Genomic DNA, 6,747 nt, shown 5'->3' with positions numbered 1-6,747 from the left:
AGGACCAGGAGGATGGAGCAACAGGACCAGGAGGATGGATCAACAGGCAGTCAGGGAACAGAGAAGAAAAACCTGAGGGAAGAATTAGAACACAAAAACATACATGAGCAGGACAGAAGAAACTCACCGACAAGAAAATTAACTCAGTCCTGTGAAGAAAAATGTTAATGGAAAATAAATTTACATATTTTTACAAAAGATCAGATGAAGACAACTGGCATGAAGAATAACTTCCAGCTCCATCTCAATGTACCTGTGATAGTTTAATAAGTGTTTTGTTACTGTCCTACAGTTTATTGATGATGATATATTCTTGTAATAATTCTTATTTCTTGTTCTGTCTTGAAAGAGAGTCTCATCTCAACTTGACCCATGATTACCAAACACTAAACTAATATAAAACTAATGTAAATGAACAGTCCTGCAGTAAATACCAACTTTGTGAAGGTTATGGTGTTAAAGTAATTTTAGTCAAACATCTTGATTAAGCTGTTATTGATTAATAGAAGACAGAAAATGAGATCTTGTACCTTTGTGATACTTTGAATGCAACATTCAGTTCATGAAGTCATTCTCCTCTGGTTTACCTGGAAAACATGAAAACATTGACTCATCTCCACAATCACGTTTTTCTTTAATGATAATGTCACAATTTATGCTGCAGTCTTTGACAAATGATCTATAACTTGAACTAAATTACATCAGTCTTGTTGTCATGTTGTCATCATTCTTTGTTAAATCAGGTCTCTCTTGTAAATGAGTCCTCGAGGCTCAATGGGATTTACCTGTAGAAATAAAGGTTGAATGAATCTCTCAGGAAAAAAGACCAAATATTTTCTAGTTGAGTTCAGTAACTGGAATTACCATAAATTTAAAAAAGACCACCTTTCAAAATTTAAGCAGTAATAGATATTTTAAAACGTTGAATTAGAAATAGACCCGTTTAAACCGTCATGTTGCAGAGCAGCTGCAGTTAAAACAACTAGCAATTTAACATGTTTCATTAACTAAAACTGGCAACATGAAGTATTAATGTTGATAAATTGAGATACAGAACAGTCAGATAACGCTTCACAATGGCAAAAAAGTGTCGTATTTGCATCAACTTACCGGGAAAACACGGAGAATGTTCAATGGTGAACCCGCTGCTGTTTGGAACTCTTTGCCGCTTCATGACCCACGTGACTTCCGCATTCCATTCTTTCTATGGGAGTCTATGGGAGTGTCGCAACTCTCTCTTTACAGGGCTCTGGCTGGGACTGCAGTCTTCCTGGAGTCTTACAGCTGAACTAAGTAGCTGATGGATTTGACCGTGTGCCAAGGGTCCGTCCATTCCAGCGTAGTCACAGCATGCCTCGCAGTGAACTCAAACCAAGCATTAAATGCTCTCAACTTCTAAGGAAGCTTATTCTGTTGAACGGAGTATATGGAACTACTTCGGAAGATTCTCAGCCACCCTGACCGGAGATGCCGAAAGGTAGCATGCCAATGGACCTCTGTTCCGGAGCTGATGTATCCTCTGCCAAGGTAACAAGTCGTCACACGCTGAGTGCACCGGAGGGCTGAGCTGGGGTCGGAGGAAGGGTGCCATTTCTGGTCAACACATGTTCCTTCATCCATCTAAACCTCCTCTTTAAATCTTTAAACCTCTTTACTCCTTCTCTTTAAACTTCTATTCGCCAGTAAATCAAGCTAGGTGCCTTCAGAGATGAATCATTCTCCATCAGTAATCTTCTGTTGTCTTGTTTGGTAAATCTTGCTAAGTTTATTAATCAAAAACAGATCAGCAAATCAAGTGTACATGTTTGATGTTAAATTTTGATTCTGTTAAATAAATGACCGCATTTATTCTGATGGGTCAAAGATAAAATGGCGTCTCATGTCACTACTTATACCCTCCACTCTCAAGTTATCTGGGTCACATGGCAGAAATTTAACTCGAAAAAGAAACAATCCATTGTTAATTAAACAATTAATATTCTTTGCGCTTGAACTAGCTTTAAGAATAATTAATTAGTAGTGAAGCTAACAGCTAGCTCACTACACCTCCCACTCTTTACTGCAGTACAACAATGAAGTAAAGTTTAATTTCCGGTCCACATCAAGCCTATATGGTACTTTTATGTCAGTGAGAGGAGCTCCTTCCACATATTCTGGGCAAGACTCATTGTTGTCAATGATTTCCTGGGAGACTCTGTCTGGACAGCTGTAGGCTAATGACGCGAGTCATGGAGTGTTTAGTGAGGAAACAAGAGAAAAACGACCTGGAAGTCGACTCCAAGCGCAGAGAAACACGTCAGACATTCAGCCTCAGCTTTAAAACACTCCAGAAAACAGGTTCAATCTTGTTGCCATGGTTTCAGGTTGAGATTAGGCTCTCATAAACCAGAATGCAGCCACGTAAAGACGGTAACAGCGAGGGAGAGTCATTTCATACTTCGAATCCCTCATTCACACAACACTTTGATGTTGAAAGTAACTTTTTAAAAGCATCCGTTGGAGTTAGTCGGATAAAAATTGCTACTTATTGCGACTTACCAAATCACAATTTACAAATTCAATGTGCCTACCGCGCGCTTCCTCTTTGATGCCGACGCCTCAGTAAGGACAGCGTCTATTGGTTGTTGCTGAGTGATGTCACTGCGTAATTTGCATAAGTGCCTACCGCTTTGCGCATGCGCAATTCAATAAGTCTGCTTGCGTCTATGTGCGTAGGCGAACAACGTCACTAAAGTAATTGTTTTACGTCACAAAGGCAAATGCAAATCACGTCTAACGCCATCAGTCTTTGATGTTACCGAGTTTATAAATATATCTAGGTCTCTGTGACATTCTCATTCTGTAGTTTACAGTTGTTCTGAAAAGAACCGTTTCGTGTTTCTCTGCGACCCCCAAAATTTGTGTTGGCATTTCAAAACCGATTGAAATATTTTCTCTCCGTTCATTGATGTCTGCCATTGCAAATAGATTCGTGACTGATTTCCTTGAACCCTTCAAAATGTCACCTGCAAAAAAAGACTTCCTGCGTTCTCAAATGGATCTGACTGAAGTTCAGAGTGAGAAAATGGCCAGTAACTTGAAGGAAGTCACCCCAGTTCGAGCGTCTCTCCAGATACAGGTGGATTCAGGTGTTTACATCGTAAAGGAAATTATACGATACACGAGTTATGGAGAAATTGCCCTGTGTGGCAAGGCAGGAACCGATGAAGTCTTTACTGTGAAATTCTTCAGAAAGAAATACCATCAAACAGCTGAAAATGAAATCAGCTTCTTAAACATTCTCAGAAGTGTGGAAACAGACACTTTTGCCAAGTATATTGAATCCTTCAACTACAGAAACTGGATTTGTCTAGTTTTTGAAAAGCTGGATGTTAGTTTGTGGGATTTCATGCAGAAAAGTGCTTTGACTTCCATTAAACTCTCTGAGATCAGACAAATCGCCCAGCAGATGTTAACAGCTGCCAAAGCTTTGGAATTGTCTGGTTTTACCCACGGAGACATAACCCCTCAAAGTGTTATGTTGACTGATGGAAACCTGCAACATTCCAATGCAAAATTGTTTCAATTTGAGGCTGCTTACAAGACATCCCGACTGTCAGAGAAAGACCTCCCTCAGACCTGCGGTTTCGCTCCGCCGGAAGTTTTCTTTGACGTTCCTCTGGGTGAAAATTTTCATGTATGGAGCATAGCTTGCACGCTGGCTTCAGTCTTTGCTGGTAAACCATTTTACCCTACAGCTTGTGTGTATAGCTACATAAAAGCTATTGTAAAGTTAAACGGCATGTCAGACAATCACGTTTTGGAAGCAGGATGTGGTGTCGGACGTTATTTTACATGTTACAAGCACAAAGAGCAAGACATTTGGAAAAGCATATGGAAATTGAAGACTCTCGCTGAATACGCAAAAGCGACCGGAAGAATCGTTCCAGAGAGTGCCACCGATTTGGATGAAATAGAGTCTCTCGACAGCCTTTTAGAAATGTCATCAGACGACGTGGAAGATTCTCATGAAATCGAAGCGTTTAAAGACTTCCTCCAGAAGATGCTGCAGGTTAATCCAGCGGACCGTATGTGCACTAAAGACGAATTAAACCACCAATTTATGACAATGAACCACCACGCTTATTCAAATCATGGTTTCATTGACGAAGAAGATGGTGAAATGTCTGACAGCAAATCCAGAACTTCAGAAAGGTGTCAAATTTCTTCAGTTCATTCAAATTGGAGCCATCAGTCAAACTCTGCTGACGTCAGTAATTCTTCTGAATCAAACACCGATCAAAGAAATCTGATAAAAGAAATAGCAGAAGGTGTAACCATTTGTGGCAACTCAAACGTTTACTGTGTAGAAAAAATCCTTGGACAAGGAGCATATGGTTTAAATGCACTAAAGAGGGCACAGGCCAGACCGTTGCTCTAAAAGTTATTTCAGCAGAAGACAGCAGTTCAGCTAAAATGGAGATTGCAGCAATGTTAAAACTCCGAAAATTTAATGCTGATAAAATCAACATTATGAACTTCTTTGACTGGTTTATGTGTCAGAACTGCTTTTGCCTCACTTTTGAGCTTCTTGACGAAAGTCTGTTTGATTTCATGAATCAAAGGAAGTGGTCACCTCTCAAGTTGTCTGAAGTTAGAGCAATCGCCCAACAAATGTTTGTTTCTCTCAGCACATTGAAACACTTAGGATTGACCCATACTGACATTAAAACTGACAACCTGATGACAGTTAATCAGAACTCTACACCCTTTAGAGTTAAGTTGATCGACTTTGGACTTTGTATTCCAACATATGAATTATCAAAGTACGATTTATTTCAGGTTGTAGCGAACAGGGCCCCAGAAGTCTTTCTGGGATTTCAGCCAAATGAGGGAGTTGACATGTGGAGTCTTGCATGTGTTTTGGTTGAACTTTATTCTGGTCAGTATTTGTTTCCGGGCAATTCAGAATACACAGTCATGAAAACGATTGTAGAGCTCCTTGGTCAGCCCGATAACTATGTCCTTGACAGTGGGTGCCGAGTCAGACAGTACTTTACACAAGAGCAATCTGGCTCTGAAAGTGTCTGGCAACTTAAAACCGTGACACAATATGAAGAGGACTCTGGGCAGAAAATTCAAGAAACTGACTATTGTCTCAATTTGCGATCTTTGGATGACTTGATAGAAATAACACCCTGTAACGATCCTCTTGAATTACAGGACATAAAAGAATTCATAGACCTGCTCAAAAAGATGCTAGCTGTGAATCCTGCAGACCGAATTCTCCCTGCAGATGCAATAACCCACAATTTTATCACAATGGAGCATCTTTCAATCACCAGCGACGACTCTTATGTGGAACAGGCATTAGAAATAATGTCAAAGTGCCAACCCAGAAGAGCAGAAGAGTTATCTGTGAGCTGTAACAACATAAACACCTTGCATTCTGGTCCTGTTATGGAGACATCTTCCATTAAAATTTCACATGACCTCTCTGTTACATCTGAGCAACAGCAGGAAGACTTAGCAGAAAACATCACAAACATAGCTGTTCCACATTCTTGGAACAAAGTCTTCAGAAATTTTAGAAAATTCTGCACAAGAGTTTTCAACGTGTTCACCTCCTGTCATAGGAAGTTACGTCCAAGCACAGCTGCCACACCATCCTACCATCCCCATCCTTTTACTTTCTCTGTGCTTAGTAATAAACTATTCTTTTAGTTTATTCCCAATGCATGGCTTTACTCTGGGAAGGTTCAGTTAGTCCACTGCCAAAAACTGGTGGTGCGAGTCAGGGTTTACTCCGGGATGCTCCGGTTTTTCCCACTCCAAAAAACTGTTAAGCTAACTGGTGGTACACACATGGGTTTACTCCGGGATGCTCCGGTTTTTCATTCTCCAAAAAAACATTAGACTTACTGGTGATTCTAAACTGACATTTTCCCATCCTGCTTCTGTTCTGCTTCTCTCTCAGTGTGCAAGTTGTATCTTCGTTTTTCACAAAAGTACATCTGCAAGGGTGGCACGATGTCTCTGTTTGTAGAAGTGAGAATTTCTGAGTGGGCTTTACAAGTACTCTCTGTGCACACATGGGTTTACTCCGGCTACTCCGGTTTCCTCCCACAAACAAAAAACAGGTATGATAACCTAAATTGTCTCTAAGTGTGCAGCCTCTTGCGCAGTGCCTGCTGGATTTGGGCACTAGTGACCCCCACAACCCAAAAAAGAAGAAGCAGAAAAAGAAAGATAGATGGATGTATGTATGTGTGAATGTATTGATGTATGGATGGACGTATGTATGTATGTATGGATGTATGGATGGATGTATGGTTGGATGTATGGATGGATGGTCCTCTCCGAAGAATTGCAACCTTAACGTGGTGGAGGGGTTTGAGTACCCTTGTGATCCTGGGGCCTGTTGACTGGGAGTTAGCCCCTTGTAGGGTCTCCCATGGCAAATTAGCCTCAGGGGTGGGGTCAGACTAATAGCAATCCAAAAACTTTGATCAACAACAACAGAAAATTTGTTTTATTATACCAGGTTAAATGTTACCAGGTAAAGACAGAGTATCTAGTAATTAGGTGCCAAGTCATATCCTGGTACCAGATGAGTACCCACTGCAAAATAAGTACCAAGTGCCAGGTGCATTTCTGGTACCAGATCAATAACTTGTGTCAGGTAATTACCGGTACAAGAACTATGTAAGTACCAGGTGCCAGGAAATTTCTAGGTACCAGATAAGTACTTAGTGCAAAGTAAGTACC

At 40.6% G+C, this 6,747-nt stretch overlaps 1 long non-coding RNA gene across 1 annotated transcript in view; it reads right to left on the bottom strand.

Moving 5' to 3' along the window:
• LOC119423770 overlaps window positions 1-2,612 on the bottom strand; it is a 16,150-nt gene extending 13,538 nt beyond the window's left edge. The window contains exon 1 of the long non-coding RNA XR_005187476.1: window positions 2,539-2,612. This is a non-coding gene — a long non-coding RNA (uncharacterized LOC119423770). The remainder of the gene's footprint in view (window positions 1-2,538) is intronic.
• Between the last annotated feature and the right edge of the window lie 4,135 nt (window positions 2,613-6,747).

Source organism: Nematolebias whitei, chromosome 17 (genome assembly GCF_014905685.2).
Source record: "Nematolebias whitei isolate Nwh7 chromosome 17, NemWhi1, whole genome shotgun sequence".
NCBI lineage: Eukaryota > Metazoa > Chordata > Actinopteri > Cyprinodontiformes > Rivulidae > Nematolebias > Nematolebias whitei.
This window is presented reverse-complemented; position numbering and strand designations above follow the sequence as displayed.